We start from the raw sequence: 25,033 nt of genomic DNA on the forward strand, positions 1-25,033 counted from the left end.
GACGTTGACAAGGTAGTCTTGATATGGTGACCATGTGGGTGAAGCGAATTCTAGTTGCTGACGAATATAGACTAAGTAGGCTAATTTCCGTACTTTAGAATTTGCGTTACGGACGGTTCTACGCAGACATGCGTGAGACACAGAAGCTTTAGAAAAAAAAAATAGCGGTTACATGCGTAGCCCAGGAAAGATAAGATGTATGGTGGACGCCAAGATATTTGCCCGATGGGACATTACAAATTGCGGTGTTATTAATCGAATAGTCAACCACTAATTTGTGTGTTTCCGTATAAAAGTAATTAACTGCCTTTTCAGGCGTTGAGGGACATCTGCCAAGTTTTCCACCATTATGGATTAAACTGAGCTCATTTGGCGAGTGGAATGGCAATTCCGTTAGATAAAGCAGTCGTCAGGGAATAGCCTAACTAAGGGTGATACGTTAGCAGGCAAGTCATTACTGTATAATAATAAGGTCATGGACGAAGCGAACTGCCTTGGGGGACTCCAGACGAGGCGTCCCAAAGGTTGAGCGAAAAGTTGTTTGCTCGATACTGCAAACTGTTGACGCAAAGACAAAAAGTTACGAAGCCAAGGTAGTGTTAATTAATCCAAACAAAGGACAGACCGCTTAGGAGTCAAACGGAAGTGAGACACCGTGTCGAAGAAATCAAGAAAAAGGCAGTTAGTGTTCATGCTGAAGGGAAGGTGAGTCGTGAATTCGATTATTTGCGTATCACGCGAGTAGCGTTTCCAAAAGCCGTGCTCATTACAGAAAACAAGTTTATTGGATTCGAGGTGATTGTACATGTAGGAAGTTATCATATGTTCGAGCCATTTGCAGCGTATGCATGTTAGTGAAATATGTCGATGATTACCAGCTGAGTGAATAGGAGAACGACCTGAGCGATCCTTAGGCAGCCCACCTGACGAGAAAGACTGGTTAACAGAAGACACAGAACGCGACTGGAGATACGTTCAGTGTTTTTTAGTATTTTAAAGTTTATGTTATCAATACAAAATAAGGTATAGAAAACTTAGAATTAGTAATCAGCTTAGTGATAGCTTCGGTAGAAATGATGATTACTGCCATGAAATTAAAGTTTTGCCTCGGAACAAACGGCAAATTGGAACTATCTTCCTCTGTAAAATCGGATGAGAAAAAATTGGCGAAGCTTGCACTAAGGCGGGCAAGGCTTGAAACAGTGAAATCGGACGATTCTGAAGACTAATCTGGTTGCTTCTACGTTGCTGTGCCTTAGATTGGTGATGCCAGGTTCTAGGTTGCTTCTAGGTCGTCGCTAGGCATTAGCTAGGTGATGCTAGGTTGTTTCTACGTTGATTCTCAGCGCAGAGAGGTTCGACTTAAACCACAGACAGTCCCAGACACGACACGGTTGTCCAAAATACAGACAGAAACTCGCGCTGAAACCAAGCGTTCGCGCCTCTCGTAGATCTACGAGCGCGCCGTCGTTGGCGTAGGCCTCCCATTGCTTCGCGGTGTTCTGCCGTGGCCTTTCCCGTTACGTGGTATTCTCTCGTTGAACGCACTCGGGGCCTTCGGCTCGCCGCCGTCGATTCGCAGCCATTTGTTGGGCTAACTGTTGCATTCTTCATTTTTAGTGGACCAGTGGTGAGTAGGGGGATTTGCCTAAGTTTTGTGTCACATACCTGTTTATGATGATGATAGTTTCCTGGATCGACTCACAAGGAACGATTCGCTAAATAGCCTCGCCGTTAATAAGCATTGAAAGCAACTGGATAATCATAATGAGAAAGCGCGGAGTTTGTTTTGTGTCGTGTATAGTGATGTGATTAGTAGACATTTTAGGAAAAATGACGTCCCAGATTCTTTTTTTATTATTATTATTATTGCTGATGAGTGAGGGCACGTCATGAGAATAGTATTTCTCTTTGGCTGCGCCTAATTGTTTACAGTAAGTGTGCAGCCGTTCCTCTTATGTGTACCAGTAAGAGACAGTGTTATGATGTTTGGCGGTATTGAAGAACCGTTTCTTTTTATTCCGTAAGGATCCAAGTTTAGTAAACCAACGGTTATTATTGTTAGATATCGAAATTAGCGTTACAGCGAGACGGATTCATACGCGTGTAATAATGTTCAGTAGCAGTAACAACGCTGTCGAGCCGTTTGTGCGCGTATTCGATAACGCTCCGAGAGCTCTTCTTCGCTGATAGATAAATCTCGATTAATAGCCGGCAAAATCCTTCGCACTGCAGCCTTCTTAGTGCCGTGGACCCGTGCCATATTCCCATACCGGTCGATCAAGTTGCGCAGGGATTATGCTTGTGTCCCCCATTGTTCATGAGCGCAATGCGTTGTTTAACGCCTTGTTGCGAGCCACACTTGCGATAGGCAGATAATTCGGAGACTACGGTGGAACCCTCACAATGGCGGTAAATCGGGAACCCTCTAGCTCTCTGGGCTCGGCCTAACTAAAACGCTTCATAATTCTGCGCACTGGTCGACTCGTAGCAGCTGGAGTAGCGGTGATGCTGTTCGTTTTCGAAGAAAAAAAGAAACATTTCGTTAAAGGGGAACTCCGGTGCATTTTCGACCATATTGATATAATGCTGCTTTCAAATAGTGTTAACAGTCCTGTAACAGCAAGGGTGGTTCATTTTGTTGAAAGACTCGTCAATAATTTTAAGTAAGCAATAAACGAGGAGTCGAAACCAAAACAGGGAGCTGAGCTGCTCCGTGCTGGGTATGCGATGACGTCACGAAGTGCGCTACACGCCGCCACGGCTGGCCAGGGTGTAAAAATAGCACACGTGCTTCCTCTATCGCGCGAAAAGCAAGCTGGCGATGTCATCCGACGTGGAATCAAGCTGTGCCAGCCCGTCTCAACTTACCAGTGACGAGTTCAGCGATGATTACAGCTGCCATATGAGCGCGGAAACATCGCCTTTTGATTTCGACCCGCCGGCGCGTGAAGTAGCTGACGTGCCCCGCATCGATCTCCTCGTTGCTCAGTATTGTGCGTGCTTACTGTAAAACCCGATGTCAACGACGACTAAGACACTAGCAGCTAACAAAACCGAACAACTTTGCTCGCGTCGTCGATCGCCGCCTCGCAGAAGAAAGCGCACGCTGCAACCGTCTGCTGGGCGAGGCGGGATTGGAAATGAGTAGGCACGTTACGTCACATACACAGGGTGGCCCGCGTTAACAGGCGTGATTCCGGAATTAGCTACCAATTTTAAAACTCGTTTTCTAAAAAGCTAAACGACTCACGGTTGCATAATTTGCCACATGTCATCAGGGTACCGAAGAGAACATATGTTTAAAGTTTAATTGAAATCGGTAAATATCGAAAAATCCCCGGAGTTCCCCTTTAAACACGAAAAGTGTTTGATCGGTATCTTCATAAAATCGTTTGCTCGTTACGCCCGATTTTGCGTCGCCAGTGATGCAAATTTCAGGTCAAGCAGAAGGAGGTAAAAACAGGACAGAATGCTATAATATTACCGAGCCGATGCTATCTGGTGGCCTCCTCTGCAATGATGGACAACAGTGCGCAAAAGTGCCGCGACAGAGGAACCACCACATATCGTGGTTCTGTACAGGCGGCTATCTTCTCTGGAGAATTGTGGGGTAGATCGGTTATAAAGTTTCATTGTATAACTGCACGACTGGAATGTTGAAGGAGAACGTTGCCTCAGCCCTCTGCTGCACAGTGACCGCCACTGGCGTAGGCAAGGGGCGGGGGTGCAAAACGGGCCCGTTCCCCCCCCCCCCCCCCAAAAAAAAAAAAAAAAAAATCTGCCTACGCCACTGGTGACCGCTCTCGAAGTGGGGGGTCTCCCTCCTCTACTTCTGAGCCTCCTAAGGACCCTGTATTTCTCAAATGTTGCGCAAAGCATTGTATCAAGAGGAAAGGAGAGTCTCCTAGCTCCCCGCCCTCCCTCTTCACGTCTTAGCCCTTTTCTGCTCCCCCTATTGGACCAGGCTCGACATGTGACCAATGACTGCCGATGACGCCCTGTGAACTTATTTTTCGCCTGGAAACGGCGCCATTAGTGAGCCTAGAACCATTGGAACACGTTTGCTCTACGGAAAAGCGGGTTTTTTACCGTTTGCAAGGCAGCCTACTCACGTTGTGAAAAAGGCCGCATATTCTGAAAGCTGTTCGCGCGTAAAACACCGCGAAAGGAGTTGGTGATAGGCCGGCACCAGTGCACAGTTTGTTCCCCGCATTACGCGAGTTGACACCTAGGAGACCGACCAATCGCGAACTGTTCTTACTACGTCTTGCGTATAAACAACTTTGTGAATTTGTGCCCCCAACTGTCGCGTTCCAACCAAGCACTTGAACGCCGCATGTGATACGAGATTGAGCGGTATCAGAAGCCGTGTAAGATCGGCAGCGGCCGGGGCCGCGCCTTGCGGGTCTCGCTCACTAATGGTGGCCGAGAGCGAAGGGCGCGGAGAGGAGAAAACCATAATGAATACAGACACCTTACACGGTTGTGTTCTATTTTCGGGCGTTTCCTAGTCGGAATCGATCACAGCCTACGAGAGGGACGCAGGGATGTTGTCACGATGTGTTTCTTCACGCCTGCATAGATGTGATGGTGCACGTTGCCGGGGCGCGCGATGCTTTGCGAAAGAATAACAAAGGGAGAGCCTTGGCGGCGGCCGTGCCGGAATGCGAGTCGGCTCAAGGTGAACAGGTGGAACGAACGCTGCTGCTAGAATCGTCGGCGTCCTCTCCCCAGTTTGCGTATAGTCGTCCGCACCGTGTGGCGTCAGATGCGCACACCTTTCGCATCACCTCCTACGAGGCGCAGGGGACGTAAGAAACGACGATTGCGCCGGAGAAGTCTAATTTCGAGCTTCTCCACTTCAAAGTATAAATAATTGCAGCTGAAGCTGTGTAATTTTGAATACCAACAGGGGCAGTATTGCCGTTGATAAAGTATTACATGAAATACCTGCATTCACATTTGATTGAATGGCGACGCGACGTCAAGCGTTGTCAGCAGTCTCAACGCTGGCGTGAAGCTAATTCTCAAGGAAAACGTCATCGTTGCGGAGTCAATCGACCTAACGCGCGTACTTGCACACGGGACATTTTCAATGCCAAATGCGTCTGTGGCGTAACGATAAAAAAAAAAAATCACAGCATATCCACGGAGTGAATGATGATGAGTGGGCGAAGCTGCGGAGGTTCATCGGTAAACCGTGAATCTTCCGTGAATTCTGCCCAGTACATCATCACCGACGTGAGATCGGGCGCGTTTATACTAAAGGTTCGATGAGAGTTATGACGACTTGCAGCTCACTTTAATTTTACATGTACGCTGTGAATTTTCATTATTTAGAAAACCATTGCTTTAGAAAACATCTGGCGTCTTTCGTTAAGCAGCTGGCGTCTTTTCGTTTTCCTTTAGAAACATCTGGCGTCTTTTCATTTTGCTTTTAGAAAACATCTGGCGTCTTTCGTTGGTCTATTTCATCAATCAACGGCGTTTTGAACAAAATTTTTATTGTTTATTCACGCACAGGAGAAATCTCACCAGGCACTACCTTGGAGGTAAACAATGGCTGCTAATGGGAATGAGAGACAGAAGAAGTCGGCTTTTAGCTAACACTTACACTTCTACTTCTACTAACGTTTCCTACTGGAACATGCATGGCTGCTAATGGGGAATGAGAGACAGAAGAATTCGGCTTTTAGTTAACGCGCACGCTGCGAATTTTTATTGTTCAACAACGCACAGGAGAAATCTCCCACCGGCACCACCTTGGAGGTCAAGATCTGGTACTAGCGTTACGACTGGTTACGCACTACGAGGGACGAACGGGTGGCGCTTTAAGGAGCTTCGCTCCTAAAAGGAATCCATGACGCAGTGGTTGGAGCATAGCGCTGCAGCCGCCAAGGAAGGACAACCGATTTTCTCGACCCTCTCTTTACCGGTGCAACGGAAAACTGCCCATCGGTAGTGGTTAAACCTGCAGCGGTTGATTGCAGAATAGCGTGGATATCTTGTAAGCACAATTTTTTATCTGAGAAGCCTCTAAAAATGTTAAAGAGCCCCTCCTCCAGTAGCGCTGAGAAGCGATAGCGATGCCGGTAGCCCTCCTCGCAAGGTAGCTGTTCTTTACGCTCGACGCTCTACTTTCGCAGGAGTGAATGCAGCTTCACCGTACGTATACGTATGTACGGTGAAGGTGGCTAAGTTTGCTGAGCAATATTCCAACTTGATTCTGTGTAAAAGCTGTAACTTTAAGTAAGTTGCAGCTTTTGCGCAAAATCAAAGCGTTTCCGAGACGAAGTGAAAGAGCGCTGCAGTTCTTACAATTCTATGTACTATGGTTCGGTACACGCGACGCTGGCGTCACTCGTGGTTACATAGCCGCGGTCCCAATGGCTCGGATGTAGCTGAAGAAATGTGTTCCGCATTTAGGACGGTTTCGCCTTCATCGAAACACGGCCGGAAGTGGCACATGCGACCTCGGCTATCACAGCCGCGTCAGCGCACGGAAGACGACGACGGGTTATGTTACGTTGGCAGCAGAGACGCCGCCGGAGACATGAACATGTCGGTGTCACCAGGCAGAAGACCAGCGTTTTAGGGGCGAAGCTCCTTAAGGCGGCACCCGTTCGTCCCTCGTAGTCGTAGTCGTAGTCGTAGTGCGTAACCAGTCTTACGCTTTGACCTCCAAGGTGGTGCCGGTGGGAGATTTTTCCTGTGCGTTGTTGAACAATAAAAAATTCGCAGCGGTAGCTAAAAGCCGACTTCTTCTGTCTCTCATTCCCATTAGCAGCCATTCTTTACCTCCAAGGTAGTGCCTGATGAGATTTCTCCTGTGCGTGATTAAACAATAAAAATTTTGTTCAAAACGCCGTTGATTGATGAAATAAACCAACGAAAGACGCCAGATGTTTTGTAAAAGCAAAACGGAAGAACGCCAGATGTTTCTAAAGCAAAACGAAAAGACGCCAGCTGCTTAACGAAAGACGCCAGATGTTTTCTAAAGCAATGGTTTTCTAAAAAAATGAAAATTCACAGCGTACATGTAAAATTAAAGTGAGCTGCAAGTCGTCATAACTCATCGAACCTTTAGTATAAACGCGCCCGATCTCACGTCGGTGATGATGTACTGGGCAGAATTCACGGAAGATTCACTGTTTACCGATGAACCTCCGCAGCTTCGCCCACTCATCATCATTCACTCCGTGGATATGCTGTGATTTTTATTGTGCGCTTCTAACTTATATCATGAAAGGAGGGGAAGGGGGCAGAGAGGGAACAAGGCAAGAGAGAAGAAGCATGCAAGTTCTGTCTTGCGTCCACTTCGGCAAACGCTGCCGTTGCAACACTTCTTCCGCCTTAGTAACCATAACGGTCCACCGGCTTTTTGTTCTCGTTGACCGTCGTAGTAGTTGTGCTTCTGCAGACGCGTCCTTGGCGTCTTCGGTCGTCGCTTTGTTGTCAGGTAGCGCCGATTCCCGAGTGTCCTTGCTCTCCAAAAACAATCCTTTGTCGCACCTTCGTACTTGGTCCATATGGCGACGGACAATCCCTGCCTCAGTCTCCACTTCGAAAAGTCGAGCACCGGTCGTGGCCCTGACCCTTCCTGGCGTCCATTTGTCGCCCGTTCCATAGTTTCGCACATGGACGGATTGACCGGGGGCAAAATTCCAGTCGGTGTCTTCTGTCGGCTTGGTCGAGACACTGTGGTGGTTCCTGGTAGGAAAATACAAGTCCAGCCTTGTGCGCAACCGGTAGCCTAAAAGCCTTTCCGAAGGTCCGGATTGTTGAGGAGTATTCCTATAGTTACAAAGCACGCGGGCCAGGGAGGTCGTCAACTCGGCGTTTCCAATCATCTTTAATCCGTCCTTAACAGTCCGCACAGCGCGCTCAGCCAGCCCATTGCTCTGTGGGTGATGCGGAGATGTTCTGATATGTACAATGCCATTGCGCTCCATGAACTCACGGAATTCGAAGCCCGTGAAATGCGTCCCATTATCTGACACCACCGTACGTGGTATTCCAAACTGGGCAAACATTGTTCTCAAGGTCTCGACGGTACTTCGGGAATTGGCATGTGCTACCGGCACAGCCTCAATCCATTTGCTATGTGAATCCACCACAATTAACACCATCTTGCCACGCAGTGGTCCCGCATAGTCAATATGGTGCCGCGACCACCTTTCACCCGTCTGCGGCCAGTTTACAGGAGTTTGTGCTGGTGGCATAGGCAGTGCTTGAACGCAGTTATTACAGTTGGCGGCTACGCGTTGGATGTCCTGGCCCAACCCAGGCCACCAAAATATCGATCTTGCTCTAGCCTTCATTGATGACACTCCCTGATAGGAGTCATGCAGTAGCATGAGAAACTTCTTGCGGGCGGCCGTAGGTACCACCACGCGATGACCCCAGTACAACAGGTCGTTTTCCAGTGACAGCTCATACCGCTTCTATAATATTCTGAAAGCTCGCCGTCTCCTTTAACGCCCCGTGGCCAACCAATGCGGGTGTACTTGCATACTTGAGAGATGAGGTCGTCTGTCGCCGTTAGTGCTTGCAACTGTTTAGTTGGCACAGCAGCGATGTCCTGCTGATCTAGGGATAGGACGACTGGCGTGAAGTCCTCCAGTTCCGATGCATGCTGTGAGGGTATGGGTAAACGGCTTAGTGCATCGGCGTTGTACAAAAGTCTCCCAGGTTTATGCTGCAAACGGTACCTATAGGCGCCTAGCGTTATAGCCCGTCTCTGTATCCGAGCTGCTGCCATGGTAGGGGTTGGCTTGTCCGCCCTCAAGAGACCCAGTAAGGGCTGATGATCGGCCATTAGAGTGGACTCTCTTCCAAGTAGATAGTCGCGAAACCGTGTGACGCCGTAGACCAAAGCCAGTGCTTCTCGCTCAATCTGAGAGTAATTCTTCTCGGCCGAGGTCAAGGTTCGCGACCAAAACCCTATAGGTCTATACTGCCCATCCACTCGATGAAAGAGAGCGGCCCCTACACCATAGGGTGAAGCATCGCATTCTAAAAACAGCTGTTTAGACGGGTCAAAATGAGTGAGTACTGGAGCGGTACACAATGCCTCTTTAGCTTTTTCAAATGCATCCTTCTCTATTGCTCCCCATGACCATCGGCTTGTTTTTTCCAAAAGTCGGTACAGGGGTGCCAGTAGAGTCGACAGGTTCGGTAAAAACTTGTTGTAGAAGGTCAGCATGCCCAAAAATGATCGGAGCTCAGTAACATTCCGAGGGGCTGGAGCAAGCCTGACGGCCTCAGCGTTCTTTTCTGTTGGGTGCAATCCTGCGGCGTCGATTTGGTGACCTAGGTAAACCACTGAGGCCTCGTTTATCCGGCACTTGTCAGCGCGAAGTTTAATGCCGTGTTCTCTGAATCTTTGCAAAACCTGTCGAAGCCTTACGTAAGGCTTATCAGCAGTGTCCGCGATTAAAACGTCGTCCAAGTACGCTTGCACCCCGGGTATGCCTTGCAGTATGGACTCGATCGTTCTCTGGAATATTGCCGGTGCTGAAGCAATTCCGAAAGGCAACCGGTGGTAACAAAACAACCCTTTATGTGTGTTTGTGACAGCCAGCTTTCGCGAGTTCTCGTCCAGTGCAATCTGGTTGTAAGCATCTCGTAAATCCAGGATACTGAATTTTTCTCCGCCTCGCAAGTTCGCGAAGATGTCGTCTATGACTGGCAAAGGGTATTGCTCCATTTCACACACAGAGTTTAATGTTACCTTAAAGTCTCCACAAATGCGCACGGCGCCGTTGCTCTTCAATACCGGTACTATTGGCGTTGCCCATTCTGCATACGGTACCGGTGATATTATCCCAGCTTCTATCGAGCTCAGCGGATACCTTATCCAGCAGTGCAAAAGGAACTTTCCTTGACTTGCAAAATTTCGGGACTGCAGTGTCCTTGATGAAAAGCCTAGCTGGGGGACCCTTGATTAGACCAAGATCTTCCGTGAACACGTCTGCATATTCTGCGAATATGGCATCAGTTCCTGCTGGCTTCTGTTGGCTTGCCCCGCTCGGTGGCGTAGTGACGTGCAGAACCGCCGTTCCTTCTGCTGCAAGCTTCTGCAATAAGTCCTGCAATAAGTGTAGGAGCCGCTCTCTTTCAGGTTAAATGCTATATTCTGCCGTTTTCTGATACGTCCTTGCCTTCCTTTTCTGATTTGCTCGTAGAAATGCGAACAATTGGCCGCTTACCGATAAAAAGCTGTTGTATAACACCAGTATTTGACCAGTCCTTGAATATGATTGTTGTATTTGGTACACTTGGCTGCAGGTAGGCATACATAAGCTTGAACTAACCTGTGGCATTTGTTTGGGCCAATTATCCTCGCAACTTCGGTGTTTCCAGCGCAGAGGATAACCTTGGATGGGAACCACTTCAGCAGCGAAGAAAACTCCTTAAATTTCTCCGCAGTAGATTTCGTAGCCAGACGGGAATCAAGCGCGAGCAATATCTGTGCACTCCCGACTGTGTCTCACCACGTCTTGATCACGCCTACAAAATCAAAGAGTTAAGATGCACAGCAAACCTCTTCAGCATGGCTTCCTTCCCTAAAACAATTCGCGAATATAATAAACTGCCACATGATGTTGCTACCATTATCTCCCCTGGTGCATTTTCTTCTTTTTAATTTGCGGAATGCACATAGATATCAAGCCCATGTTTCCAGAAAGCTTGCACGTAACCTTGGTTGTGCTCTTTTTTTTTTTGTACCCGAACCAGTGTACTCCGTTTTCTTTTTTTTTTTCTTTTTTTTTATGTTCGGTTGTTACCTTACTTGTTTTTGTTCGTTTTCCCAGCTCTTATTATTGTATTTGCATAGTCTTGTCCGCATGGCGCTGTGGGTATTGTAGTAACTAAATAAATACGCGCACTCACCGAATTGTTATGTCGAGTGCAGTAAATTCTGTTGCGTTATTTTGAAATGGGAGCTATGGAACGAGATCGCGGCGGCTGGTCCTGAGTTTGCTAATTTACGTAGGGACTGCATAGAAAAAAGTTGATGAAAGCAGGTCCGATGCACCGAGGTAAAGAAGCAAGGTGTGGATGCTAACCGCGCAGGCATGAAGGGGACTGGGAATTCTGTGGCGGTACATACACTCTTATTGCTAGAGGTACGTCATTGATCCAGAGCTAAAGGGTTCTCCGTGACTGACGTATGAGAGGCCAGGAGGAAGGAGCAAAGTGTTCTTGAACAGGTGTCGAGAAGCGGCGGATCGTGGTTGAATGGCTGACGAGCAGTGAGAGGCGCCAACGAATTGCCGGCTCGCGGAAGCTGTGCTCTTCATTGTGCGCGAAAACGCCTTCGCCCGAGACACCGGAAGCGATCAGCGTGACGCGCGTTACGAAACCGTGTGCTGCTCGTGCACACTGGTTTTTATTACACCAATGGACGCGGCCGCACGCGGGGGTGCTCCTTCGCTACGGAATCGGGCATAGTGAGACATTGCTGGGATCGTCAGTGATCTTCCACGAAGTTACAGTGAAGCCCTGTCAACATCGCAGTCTTCGAATGAAAGTGTGCTGACACAAGATGCGTCGTCTCCTTCCTGACTGACCACCTCTGTCCGCCGCGGTGGTCTACGGTGCTCGACTGCTGACCCGAAGGTCGCCGCATCGAATCCCGGCCGCGCTTCGATAGAGGCCTGTGCACTTAGGCGCACGTTACAGAACACCAGATGGTCAGAATTTCCGGAATCCTCCACTACGGCGTCACTCATACCATATCGTGGTTTTGGGAGGTAATACCCCGACAAGTATTATGTACGTGCGCAGTTCAAGGTGCGGCCGTCATCATATCCCAGCAAATGTCGCCGTTGTTTCATCGAGTAAGGTGCAAGAGAGTAGTAAGCTGGGCTAGTTGGTATGTATGCATCGTAATAAACAGCGCGAAAAACTAGAGACAAAAGGGAAGAACAACACGGGAGGATCGCTGACTGCCAACTGAAACATTTATTCCGCATGACCATGCTTAAATGGACACTAAAGAGAAACAATGAGTTGCTTTAGACTGATAAAGTGTGCGCGGAAAACTCTTGTGTAGTTTATTTCACCACCATAGGTTTATTAAATTAGAGGAGAAAACCAAGTTTAAAATTTCATTTTTAAATTTCGCGCCGAACTTTGTAATTCGTGACGTAAAACATTTCAAAGAGCATTTAACGTATTTTGGCGCCACTGGCTCGACGAAATTTCGACAAACTCGTTATGTCTAGTCTCTGGCCCCCTCAGAGGACAATGTACTTCGATTTAACCAATTAGGAACTACGTAGGCCCAAGCAGGCGCCGTGAAAAATATCTGACGTCACGGCAAATGGTGCGGGAATTCCAAGGTGGCGTCGCCAACTGTATTTTCTTTTTGCGCGTTTTCTCGCTTATTAAGCGTCTTCGCGCAGCAAGCGTGGTGTTTTTGGTATCGTGGAAGACTACTTTACTAATGCGAGAAAAATCGTTTTGCTCTTTAGTGTCCCTTTAAGCAACAGAGCTGCATACCACGTGCACTAGAGGGTCCCGCTAGAAAAACAAGATAAAACCAGTTACAAAAAATAGCAAGACGATAACTATCTGTACGCTCAGATAATCCAGCTCTTTGTCAAGTGAGTCAATCGAGGCCTGAGCGCCGCATGTATCTGACTGATGTGGGCAGCCTCCGCAATTTGCCGCTGCGTCTGCCCCCTGTGACGGTACAAAATGGTGGTGTTTCCGACACACCAATAAGTACATCCCTTGCTGTACGTCTGTGGTGTACTCGATGATGATGAAATCAACTTTATTTGGTCCTGGAGGACCCCGATCAGACAACCCCCGAAGGGGGCTCCGCCGCAGTTGCTGGCCGCGCCCACGCCGGTACTGGAAGACCGTCGCCCTCCGCCCGTTCGCAGGCCTCCTGGACTGCCGACAGCTGGACTGAGAGCTCGTGGCTTTTAAGAGCCCTCTCCCAGTCCTCTTCTGTGCTGAACTTTGCGCTAAGTAACGCCGGGCACTGCCAGAGCATATGAGCGAGTGTGCAATTATCCGCCCCACAGCTAGGACATCCTGGATTTATGCCTTCAGCAAAGTGGCTAAACGTGCTGCGAGACGGCAAGGAACCTGCCTGCAGCATCCGGAGAACCGACGACTGCGGCCTAGTAAGCTTCCCACTTTCATGTGACCGTGTGTATGTTGGGCAGACGGGGAGCTGCATTAATGTGCGCCTGCGTGAACACTACAATTCTCTCAAAGGTCAAGCCAGCTCGCACTTGTCGCTACACTGTCGTGAATGCGGATGTGTTCCTTTGTTTGGAAACACCACCATTTTGTACCGTCACGGGGGGCAGACGCAGCGGGAAATTGTGGAGGCTGCCCACATCAGTGCTCTGTCAGATACATGCGTCGCTCAGGCCTCGATTGCCTTACTTGACAAAGAGCTGGATTATCTGAGCGTACGAAGATAGTTATTGTTTTGCCGTTTTTTTTTAAGTGGTTTTATCTTGCTTTTCAAACCGGACCCTCTGGTGCACGTGATATGCAGCTCTGTTACTTAAGCATGGTTATGCGTAATAAATGTTTCAGTTGGCTTTGAGCGCTCGTCCCGTATTGTTCTTCCCTTTTGTCTATAGTGTTTCGCACTGTTTATTACTATGAGTAAGGTGGATTCAAGAATTTCTTGCTAGCCGATCACAGTCAGTACATGTCAATAATTCCATTTCCGCCCCCCTCCCTGTAACATCTGGCGTTCGACAGGGCAGCGTCTTAGGCCCTCTCCTATTTCTTATTTATATAAATGACCTCCCTCTACATGTTGCCTCTGAAATCCGAATGTTCGCACATGATTGTGTCATCTACCGTACAATCACTAATAATGCTGATCACGCTGTTTTGCAAGAACAGCTCAACAATATTCAGGATTGGTGCAACCAGTGGTTGATGACCCTCAACCCCAACAAATGCAGGGTAATATGTTTCACTCCGCCGTCTTCAGCCATTAAACACACCCTACACTACTGCTAACACTTCATTAGAAACAGTGGATACAGTGGTACCTTGTTGTCACCCTTTCACATAACTTAAACTGGTCGCCTCATATAGCACGCATTACTGCCTCGGCTAACCGAACCGTGGGATTCCTAAAACGCCATATGCGTCATGCACCACGTCACGTAAAACTTCTAGCACATAAGTCACTCGTACTTCCGAAACTAGAATACGCTTCCCCCATCTGGTCACCTCATCAAGCATGCCTTATCAATACCCTAGAAGCCATTCAGAATCGCGCAGTAAGGTTCATTCAATCGTCATATTCTTATAACATCAGCATATAATTACTAAAAGCACAGTCTGGTTTAAATACGCTATCATCCCGGCGCCGCATTGATTCATTAATCCTTTTTCACAAGTTTTTCTACAGCTCGCTTCATCATGCCCCATATATTTTGGCCCCGCCGCCGCGCACATCGCTGCGCACAGGGCCCCACTTGCAAGTTACTCGTCCATGCAGCCGCACTACGACTTTTTCTGCATCTTTCTTTTGTCGATCAGCTGACTGGAACGGCCTGCTCCGCCATATCGTCCAAACCACCTGCTCATCATCATTTTCGGAAAAGCTAAAATTTGGTGTAATTCAATAAATGTATGTAACCACTATTTTGTAAAAAAAAATGTGTGTAAACCCCACCCCTTACGTAATACCTCGATACGAGGTCTTTAAGGAAAATAAAGTGAAGTGCAGCAGACTGCGCGACTTGAAGCGACGTTGAAGTTCTCGCTGATTCCTAAACCTGTTACAAGGACGTGCGGCTTATGAGAGGTACAGGTGAGGATCGTGAGATTGTGGACTGAGTGATATATCCGAGGAAATGCGAGAATAGTGCTTGTCTGAGGCGGACATCTAATAGCGAGGAGGGTTTCCAGCCATCCGCGCTGACGACACTAGCTGGAAGAAAGACGTGAAACCGCTGGTCTCGTCACTATAAAATGCAACGCTGCAAAAGCTTTCTTCTATATAGCTTTCTCTTGTCCTAGCTTTCGCAGAAATCTGCGCGCTGTGTGGTTCTATCTAAAAGATATCTTGAAAATCCCGCGCATTGTTTTGTTCACGTGGTTAATTCGAGAGCGGTAGACGTCTCTCTCGTGGACAATGCAGTCAGGTCCAGGTCGCCAGGTCGGTTCGTCTACTAGCTCGTGTCGCGCACGCTTCACGTGTTGCCGCAGGGTTCACACGGAAGTGCACACTTGGAAAATACGCCTCGGTTCTCGTTCAATAATTTAGAAATATCTCGTTTATGCTGATCGTTGCCGGTGGAAGGCTTTCCCGACTGCAAATACTATGCAGGACGTAGTTCACTGCAATCAGTGGCATGTTCTGAGATGCGTGTGTTTCTAAAAGAGGTTAACTGAACAAGGTAAATTCCTGCAGCAAATACAGTGTAATTGCGTAAGCATTGTGCCAGTCGTGCGTCGATTGGATGTTCTGTTTTTTTTTTTTTTTTATTAATGAAAGTTCTTAAAAGTTTTTATTCATGAAAGTTATTCACGAATGAAGAGCCTGGGCACATGCGTATTCGAGGCAGCTGTAGATAGAAGAAAGAAGACTACTTATAATCGCGTACTTAACCACGGGGAGATAGAGGTGGTGCTGACACACACGTCGCCTCTCTACTTGATAAAGAAGGCGTCCGAAAGCTCGCCCTTATGAAAAAATTTAATGAGTATTAATAAACAGACTAATGTCTTTAGACATCATAATCATTACACTGTCTAATGCCAGTCTAATGCGCTTTCTAATGCACACCTAATGCGAGTCTAATAGTAATTGGCCACCGTTAGTCTATAGAGTCATGACGTTAGAGTTTCTGATGACGATTGTCTAGCGTTAGTCTATGGAGTACTGACGTGTGAGTTTCTAATGGCCGTTGTCTAGTGAAACGCAACTGAACATATGCATTAGGTTGACATTAAACACCATATTGCAGACTTAGGCCTTATGCCAGCAACAGCATGTTTGCTGCACACAGGTCAATAAATATTTTTGTGGTTAATAATACGAAAGTGTGCACGCTTTAGAGGATTGTCACATAAATGCCAGCAGACCATTTCGAGCAATGACTAGATCACCATTGTTCTTTACACGTAACAGTCTTTCGAAGCCAATCAATAATCTTGCATGTCTATGATACATGCATTTGTAAACGAGCGCTAAATTGTCAAGCTATTTAGTTTCAGTAGGACAATAAATGGGGCTAGTTAGTTAAATTTTGTATTTCCTATGAAAGCGCTCTTTTACAATCACAAACAAACGAAATAAGACCAGACGAAAGATTTCAGGAGAAAGCGCTTTTCTATTTAATTTCTGGCTCAGCACTGACGATAGGGTCTCTTGTGCTGCACTGTCGTGGTGGTACAGTTGCTGTATTTGAAACCTGCAAGTGAAAGTGTTAATATTAGTTTGGCACTGAAGCATACAGCTTAGGGCAGCATGTGAACAGATCTTGCAATTTATGATTGATGCCTTTTTTTCCAAAACAGTGGTATAATTGTTACCATTTTAACTGAATAATCCATCTGTATCAATGTCCAACTACATAGCCTTGGCTTCATGCTGCTTTGATCAAAAACATACATCACTTCAGAGGGCTGTGGTTTCGTAGATTGGACAGCTATTATAGACAGACCAATTAGCTCTGTTAGCTTCTTTGATGTAACATTTCATAATAACGTCCTTTCGCTACTCAAATGGTACTCCATGCATGACTTTCTTTATTGTGAGGTATGAAAAAGAAAAAAAAAGAATAAAACCTCTGGCCTGCACCATAATAATATAGCAGGCAATGCCAATGAGAAAAGAAAAATGAACAGGGCAGAGCCAAGTTAAATTTTGGAGGGGAAGGAGAACGGGACCCCAACCCAGAGTAGCGGACAAAAAAAAAAAAAACTACTGTTCATGTTACATTGATTTCTTGCTGCTAACATGTGTCAGAGTTTAATCTTCGGTGCTGAATCTTGAAAGTGGTAGCTCTTCAGTCTTGTCTTCGTGGAATCTTCCTTGTCTTGTTTCCTTGGGGGCAGGCTGTCGATTTTTGGTTTAACTTCTACTGCTGCATGCATCAGTGAGCCTATTCCACCTCCTTTGTTTTAAACAAAACTATCACAGAACAATTTGTAGCTCATGCTCAGCTTGTGCAGAATCTGAGGAATAGGAAAGTGGAATGTGGAGCTGAGTCTTGGTGATACAGCTAGAGAAATGCTAAATTCTAGTGAAAAGAATCATGAAATGGTGGGTTCTGTAAGAACCTACATATATTTTACCGATATGCATGCTGTAACAAGTTATGGGTCATTTCTACAAATATTTTGAAAACAAGGCATTAGAGAAAGCAAGCCAAAGCATTTTTGTATTATTACCCCTGGTGACTCGATATTATTCGATAGCTAAAGGTACATTCATTATGTACCTTGAAGAGGCGACAAAAGTTCTATGAATGTTAGCTAGCAAATATTGCATAGTTATGAAATTGATCACTTGTCTTTTAGAAAAACAGCCGAATCCACATTGGAGTGCGTCGGTACTTGTTGAACATCTTGACAGGATATCACAGCTACTAAAGGAAAGAGCACATAGCAGCGCTAAACTCACAACTAACTTTTTTTTAGAAATCACGCAGACGCTTAAAATATCATCTGAACCCAAGTGTTCGCACAGAGATAACATCATCTACAGTGCATGTGCAAACAGCTAAATGGAGTAATCAAACGAACACCCAGGAGGAAAGAGGATCACGAGCTAAGACACCGACACAGAAAGAAGAGAGGAGCGCTGTCCGTGTATTAGCTCGCGCTCCTGTTCCCTCCTGAGTATGTACCAAAATGCCCAGTTACAAGTATTGCTAAAACGTACACCCTTCCACAATAGTATGAATTCATTCGACAATTAATGTTCCCTGTCAAACAAGGCTATTCAAGGCACCATTACACAGTGCATTACACTTCTCTTTCTGTGGTAGGCCTCAACCTGTGTCGTGAACTGTGCAATATGCACAGATTCCTGGTATCTTTATAGATTGTGGTGTGATAATGTTCCAAACAATGTGATGAAACATATGAGTATCCGATGCCTTCTAATCAAGGCTATCTCCAATTCAGATTATCAAACTCTCAGGCTTCTCGATCATCTGACAACAATGCTTTGTTAGAAAAAAATGGGTACTCCCATGTTGCACGACATTGCTTAAAACATGGTTGCACCACAACCTATAAAAACACCATAAACCTGTACATAGCAGTAAGGTCAGAACAGGGACTATTAAGGCCCACAACATAGAAAAATAGAGCAATAGAATACGCTGTGAAAGTGTGCCCTACAGCTTTGCATGAAAGTCAATTATCAATGTTGCATCACTTCATAACATAGCGGTAGAATATATGTTTCATTGCCTTCTTTTGCTTTTGTCAGTGCCTGTAGACGACGTCATCTATGCAAGAACGTGTGGTTACACATAATATTGAAACGTTAATGTTTATCGCAGAGACATGTGAAGGCAGGACGAGGAGGGACACACAAAGGTGCTAGCTTTCAAGTAATTTATTTGGACTCAGATCTGTACATATTTATAGTTTTAAGGAAAGAAAAATTCAGGCATGTGCAGGCACAGCTGCACCCAGGAAAAATAGTTCTTTCTTTGTTAAATATAGTGACGGCACACTAACACAATCTTGGCAAAGATAATGAATAATTGCTGATTCAATAATCAATCCAATGTACAGTATAGTATTATCACTGTGTGGCTAACCAGCAACTGCTGCCTCTTTTTACATTGTTGCAGTGTTCCCTGAGCCTTCCTTTGAGACAATGGCCCATTTTCCCTAGATAATGCTTACCCCATAATAGGGGTATCTGATAAATGATGCCTTCTTTGCAAAGCATGTAACGTGTCCTGCAATTCGTATTCCAGCCAAGCCTCCTTTGAGCAACGGGGTTGATGCTTTTGCATAGTTTAGTATGCTTATTTAAAGCCGGGATCACAACGCTGATGTTTGTCTCAGCAACAACCGTTTATGTTGTCGGATATCCTGTGCAGATGTGGCATAGCGGAAACATATTTCGGCGATCAAGATTCGGCGTTGTTTTGGCCTGGCAACTGTAAGGTGGTTTTCTGAGTGGGCTTCTGCAACCGGTACAGCAAGGGGAGCAGGATATCCTGCTTGCATCCACAAGCAGGATATAATTAAGGCTCGTCCACAAGAAATGGGAACAGGATTTTTTAAGGCGTTATCGAGGCAGCGTCAGACAATGCACCTTTTTACCATTATTGAGTGGGAGGAACTAAAAGGTAAGAATGGCTTGTTTCCCCTCAGTTCGTATGACTAGCGCATGCAGTTTTTATGCATATTAAATCGTACATTCAAGAACCTGATAGTACAATACTCGCCCGATGCTCGAGAGTAAGCACCATTGGGTGTAAGTAATCACGTGCAAGTGTTACGATGTTAGTGGCTTCAGATTCGACAGATTTGTGGTAATCTATAAAGAGGTAGTCATCCTCATATCTTAAAACCCCTGTGCTTGTATATTGCACTAAAAAATCCTGTTCCCATTTCTTTTGGATGAGCCGTCATTGCAAGAACTCACCGGATGCCAGCAGGATATCCTGCCCCTCTTTGTACCGGTTGCAGAAGCCCTACTCAGAAAACCACCTTGCATTTGCCAGGCAAGAAAAAAAAAGACTAATCTTGATGGACGACGAATTTTTGCCACTAAGCTATATTTGCACGGGATATCCGACAACATAAAAACGGTTGGTGCTTGGGTAAACATCAGCATTGTGCTCATGGCCTCAAATCATGATTCTAAGCTAAGCAAAAGCAGCAACCCAGATACTCACCAGGACGGCTGGCTGCATTAAGAATCACAGGACACATTACGTGCCCTGCAAAGAAGGCGCCGTTTACAAGATACCCCTATCATGTGGTAAGCGTTATGTAGGGCAAATGAGGTAGTGTCTCAAAAAAATAAAAGCTCAGGGAACGCTGAAACAACGTAAAGAAAGGCAGCGATGACTGGTCAGCTGCACATTGGAGCACATGTGGTTGCTTTACACTTTGATAAGAGTTTCATTGTGCATAGGCACATTGACAAACTACTACATTGATCATTGAATCAGCAACTATTAATAATGTTAGCTGAGATTGTGTTAGTGTGCCATCACTATCTTTAACAAAGAAAGAACTATTTTTCTTTGATGCAGCTGTACCTATCCATGCCTGAGTTTTTGTTTTCTTTTTGTTAATGCATAAGTGTGATCCACGTGCAAATAAGTAATTGTTGAAATTTAGCACCTGTGCATGTTTCTCCTTCTTGTGCCATCTTCACAGGTCTCTATGCTAAACCTAAGGATATGTCTTACCATGAAGGCCAGATGTCAACCCTTGATAACATTTTTTTTAAGTTTTCTCACTCTGCTCCAAACTACATGGCAAAAAAAAAAAAAAAATCACTAGAAATCCACTGATTTCTTGAATAATGCAATACTTGTATTTTCATAGTTAGCAAACAGAGTTCCATAATTATGACACTGTCTTCTTTTTCATTTCTGTGATTTACACCAAAAACTGACAAAATTTTAGGATTTTTCAAGATGCTACCTGCAACCAATGGGGAGCATGAAAACCTATATCAGCGCTACAAAACTTCTCGCATTGTCTATTGTGGCTTCAGATTTCATTTCTTTCTCAATGTTATTTTCCAATGGCCCTCGAAACTTCTGAATGTAAAAGCTAGCATCACAACAATACACATAACAACATCATTATAAGTAAGATTTCCCCTCACAGTTTCATGGCAATCCAAACAAAACAGATGTTCGGTGGAAGATGGAGGACGCTTGAAGAGACAAAACGTCCTCAAAGAGGTTATGTCGCTTCAGCCAACTTTTCAACAAGTAGACTTGCCTTCGACAAGACAGCAATGTCAAGAAGCACCAGTTGCTCCCTTTATGAAGACAACTTGAAGTGTCAAAACGTTGGCTCTGGCGTCAATCCATGTTCAAGGATTACAAACTAAATAATACAAACTATTTCATGTTCCATGTTCAACGGATACAAACTAAATAATATGCACTGCACTAAAGTGCAGGAGATAGGTTTCCCACACCTAAGCTAAGGGCCTGTATATGCTATATCTCGAGATGTGCTACGTGCCAAAACTGTCCCATTGTAGTGACGAAAAGAGATTCCTACCACTCAATATGGCTTGTCTGGGCTTGCAGGAAGACCGCTCCTATCTTGCACTGCAATATGTCCTCTGTGTCGGTGCCGTGAACAGCTGTCATCGCTGATACATACATGACAGATACCACAAAAGATTATTTTCACACAAAACAAACCCTACCACACACAGATAGCGAGTACCAAACATGTCTTCAGGCAAGTGTATATTGATAAATTAAAAAAGTTGATCCTTGAATGAAGGGATCAGGGCACAATCAGAACAGGTATTAGTGGACTAGCCACTTCTTCCAACTATCGAAAGAGTGGCACTGCATGTCCAACATTCACACATGTACGTAATAAGCACGACCCAGAACATGCATATGGGTGATCCACATGACAAAAACATTTGCAAAGACTGCGTGGTACATGAGCACATGGTGCAAGGTGGGAACGAGCCATACATATGTATTGCGTCAATTTAGGAAACACATTTTTGGTACTCTAAAGCGAATTCACATTTAGTTTGTCTTGTTCACTTGAGCTATCTGATTTTTTTAGTTATGTAAGCCCTTCACAAAACCAATAACATTCTGCAACTTTCTGAGAACTTCTGGAAACATATGAATATATAAGAATTTAGATCTCTTTCTTTTAATTCTTGACTTTACAAAGCTAAATAAATACTAAATCACTGAATACTACACCTTGGTTATGAGTCCTCATACAAGTAAGAGGGCAATATCGGTACCATGCTGATGTAAAAAAGAAAGCGTGAAAATACAACGACTTAAACCAACCCACAATCAAGCAACATTCTCACTACATGAGCACAGTCTAAATTATTCGTGATAGAGAAACTGGTGTGCTTCAAGCAGCAAAGAAAAAATATATATAATGGCAGAAAAGAAGTTCACGCACTTTTCTCAAACACAAATACTGCACCAAAGAGTGGCATGAGTTAGCTTAACTTAATCGAACTGACATATTTTTCTACTAACATTATTTCATATAAACATGTGCTTCTTCAAATTAAGCACGCAGTTGTTGGAGTGTACACTTAGTACCAGTACATAACGAAATTCACTCAAATACCTTTACTTAAAGTGAGCTCCCTTAAAACATTTATGATGCAGCTACGTTGAAATCCTAACCACGGAGCAATTACATGGATTTCCGACAAAAGGACTCGGGAACGCAACCACAAAAACATATCCATCATCGCGTGTGCGTGACAGGGCTGTGTGTTTTTCTATCTACGTGCGCAGTGTTGTGACACTTTTGCACATTATTACCGAGTTTGGTCAACTCCTCTCGTATCACCACCGTGAAAACGCTAAGGGACGACCCGTATGTTTAAAGGCAGACACTTCTTCACGGCGACAAGGGATTGTAGAAATACTCTCAAGCGATGATCTCGTACAGTAAACATCCAAGGAATAACAGTGCAATGACACGAGGCTTGCATGATCGAAGGATAGGATCGCGTAGCCGCAACGCGCATCCTTCAAACATGTAATCAACGCAATCGGCGACCGGCTTTTACGGTGATGTAAATGCAAGTGCGCTCAAAGCACCAAACATACCTGTCTATCGGGTCTCTCGTTCTCATCCTCGCTGTGCCAACACGCCGCCCGTGCTATCGGTTCCTGCACAACAGTCCTTACGCAATGAATAACCAAGTTACTTAGTTCAGCGACTTTCTTCAACTTACCGAAGTTTGGCACTGGCTTTGCATTCTTCACAGTCGCTCGTCAAAAGGCTCACGCTTCCGCTCCTGTACAACCGCGGTCGCCGCTTGTCACAACACTGGGAAGTGGATTGTCTTTGGAGGTACACTCGATACTGAATCACGCGATTAACGTGGGTAATCGATAAACGAAGCAAGAAAGCACTTTTGAGCGCGGAGACAAAGCTGCCCGTCCGATGAGGCTGTTCTGAGTGGCGACGAACGACGATGCATCATCCCCCACTTGATCAATGCGGGAGGACGTTCGGAAACGCGCAAAATATCCAGTCGACGAATGTGAAGTACGATAAGCACACAGTAAACGCACACAATATCTATCAACACGGTAATATGTCACTGCAGAGCACATGTGCTCGCGGGAAGCACCTGTAGTACAACGAGGCCTGTTGCAACTGCTGACTAACAGGCTCGACTAAAAAGAAAAGATAGGTGGCAGCAGTGTCGTGTTATCATACAGGATGTTTTCGTATTGCAAATTAAATGTATTTATGGCTTTGCACACAAGTTTAGGTGCGTCTGCACTATTTGATCACTCATTGTATTTAGTTTTCAAACTATACTTTTTGTTCTTGGCATATTAGAGAAAATTTTGCTAACTCCCGAGGCGACGGTCATCACTGAGTCCCTGCAAAATACACGTAGTCTAGCCACCTTTGTACAGATCTCAAAGGCAATGCTTTTGCATACTACAAGCGCGGAACACAGATTTGTTTCAGGGTTGGAGGCTTGTGTAGATAGGTATGAATAGCATGCATTCCTGCACAATAAAAGAGAAAGGATGTATCTGACCAGGTGCCCATTCCTCTACTTTCTCTGCGTAATAGCAAGCAGAAGCGTTAGCTGCGGGATGAAAGGCATGGGCGCCCCCACCCCCACCCCCTGTACCCCGCTCGCCGGAACTTGCCGACGGGGAATGAAGAATGGGGTGGGGGGTGGGGGAGGCTACGTTGGTAGCCACTGCTCCCAGGTGTATTTTTGTTGAAAACGTGTAGCTGATGATACACTTCCAAATTCTGACTGCAACGATCCGACTGATTCATCTCTCGTGCTTCCCTCAGTGTCCGCAGTTCTATTACAGTGCACTGTAGTTCTATTATTCCAACCCCCCATCCTCCGGGCAAATGGAAAACCGACACTTCTGTGTAACTGTTCGGGGCATCGCTTCACCGCACGCGAGCGACACTATGAAAATTAGTTAATTAGTAAACGCTTCAATATATCCGGCGGATAAAACTTCAATATATATATATATATATATATATATATATATATATATATATATATATATATATATATATATATATATATTGAAGTTTTATCCGCCTAAGGTGGTCGAAATTAATCCGGAATGCCCCAATAGAGCGTGCCTCCACATCGTGCTTTTGGCACGGAATATCCCAGCATTATTATTATTATTATTATTATTATTATTATTATTATTATTATTATTATTATTATTATTATTATTATTATTATTATTATTAGTGCTTAAGGTGCTCAATGCTTATTAGGGCTCAATGTTATATCTCCTACTGAAACATGATTGAAATATTTATTGCAATACAAACTGTTTGGCGTTTGAGATTTCTCAAAGACAAAACGTGAATGTTGAGACCTGTAAGAAATTGAATTGAATCCCAAGTGGTCGAAATTTTCGGAGCCTTCCACTACGGCGTGCCTCATAATCGTATCGCAGGGGCATGATGATGATGATGGTGAAAGAACTTTATTGTTTGTCCGGCAGATTAACGGCCCGGGCTCAGGTCTCCCATGTCGCATAGGCAGAAATTGTTGTTTTTTTTGGGGGGGGGGGGGGTGGGGGAGGTGCACCTCGTTGATCTGAAGTGGGGGCCGGGCAGGCAGATGTGGTCGAATGTCATTTTGGGCTCTGTATGCCATGACAAAAAAAATTTCGAGGGGGGGGGAGGGGGAGGGTGGTTGGGGCACGGGCCCGATGTGCCACCCCCTGGCTACGCCACTGTCGTATGGTGGTTTTGGGACGTAAAATCCTCGCAATTGTTACGATTAGTATTAGGATATAGAATTTTTAGTGGTGATAAACGCTTAATATATATTTCTTAG

At 45.4% G+C, this 25,033-nt stretch overlaps 1 protein-coding gene and 1 long non-coding RNA gene across 3 annotated transcripts in view; one reads left to right on the forward strand and one right to left on the reverse strand.

Moving 5' to 3' along the window:
- LOC119384105 (uncharacterized) overlaps positions 1-25,033 on the forward strand; it is a 96,799-nt gene that overhangs the window by 34,347 nt on the left and 37,419 nt on the right. The gene's annotated exons all lie outside the window — the stretch shown is intronic.
- LOC119384106 (uncharacterized) lies at positions 15,714-23,289 on the reverse strand. 2 transcript variants are annotated; one of them, XR_007415231.1, is made up of 4 exons: positions 22,916-23,289; positions 22,788-22,850; positions 21,232-21,325; positions 15,714-16,418 (listed from the first exon to the last, which is right to left on the reverse strand). It is a non-coding gene; the product is annotated as an uncharacterized LOC119384106 (long non-coding RNA). The 2 variants fall into 2 exon arrangements; XR_005181856.2 differs by having other exon boundaries at positions 22,788-23,289.

Source organism: Rhipicephalus sanguineus, chromosome 2 (genome assembly GCF_013339695.2).
Source record: "Rhipicephalus sanguineus isolate Rsan-2018 chromosome 2, BIME_Rsan_1.4, whole genome shotgun sequence".
Taxonomy (NCBI): domain Eukaryota; kingdom Metazoa; phylum Arthropoda; class Arachnida; order Ixodida; family Ixodidae; genus Rhipicephalus; species Rhipicephalus sanguineus.